At 27.1% G+C, this 771-nt stretch overlaps 1 protein-coding gene across 1 annotated transcript in view; it reads right to left on the bottom strand.

Annotated features, from left to right (window-relative positions):
- Positions 1–771, bottom strand: part of LOC107754417 (eIF-2-alpha kinase activator GCN1-like) — a 74,732-nt gene that overhangs the window by 8,194 nt on the left and 65,767 nt on the right. The window lies entirely within an intron of this gene.

Genomic DNA, 771 nt, shown 5'->3' with positions numbered 1-771 from the left:
TTATATCATTTCATATAGTTAATATCACACGAAGAGTGCCGTTTTAAAAAAAATAAATAAGCATGGTTACAAATGTGATATTGATTTTATACAAGAGACTTTTTTTTTTTTTGCTCTATTTCGCCAACAAAAATCTTTCCAAACACAGCCACAGCACTGTTTTGCGTCTCTGAGCAACATGACGGTGTTTTGTTCCTGAATGAATCAACCGTTTAAATGATTCGGTTCAATCGCAATGACTCACTGAACAGTGACTTGCTGCCACCTACTGGCAGTTTTAATTTCACATTTAAAGTATCTTTTCATTTTGTAAATAATTTCAAATATCAGTATTCAACATTTCATGTTTAAAATATCAAAACATTATTTATGCATTTGTAACTGCAGGCTAAAGCATTCCATGTCCCTCTAAGCTGCATTAACATGTGTAAACACATCTAAATGTCACTTCATATGCAACTTCTGCAAAGATGAATTTTATTGATACTGATTTCATTTTAGTAACAGCCTAAATGTATTATTATTATTATTATTATTATTGACTGATTTTTATATATAAATGACAAAAGCAAAGTGTTTTGTTCCGAATACAGGCTTTATGAAAATAGTGTTTTTTTTTACTAAAACTTATAAAAATAATTTTATGTAAAAATTAAAACCGAAATCAAATCAAATTGTATATATGTATATATACATATATACAATTTGTACAACATAAATGTACAATATATATATATACATACATATATACATACACACACACATATATAC

Source organism: Sinocyclocheilus rhinocerous, unplaced genomic scaffold (assembly GCF_001515625.1).
Source record: "Sinocyclocheilus rhinocerous isolate Xijiao unplaced genomic scaffold, SAMN03320098_v1.1 scaffold1223, whole genome shotgun sequence".
NCBI classification, from domain to species: domain Eukaryota; kingdom Metazoa; phylum Chordata; class Actinopteri; order Cypriniformes; family Cyprinidae; genus Sinocyclocheilus; species Sinocyclocheilus rhinocerous.
The sequence above is the reverse complement of the archived record's forward strand: the minus strand, read 5'-3'. Positions and strand labels throughout refer to the sequence as shown.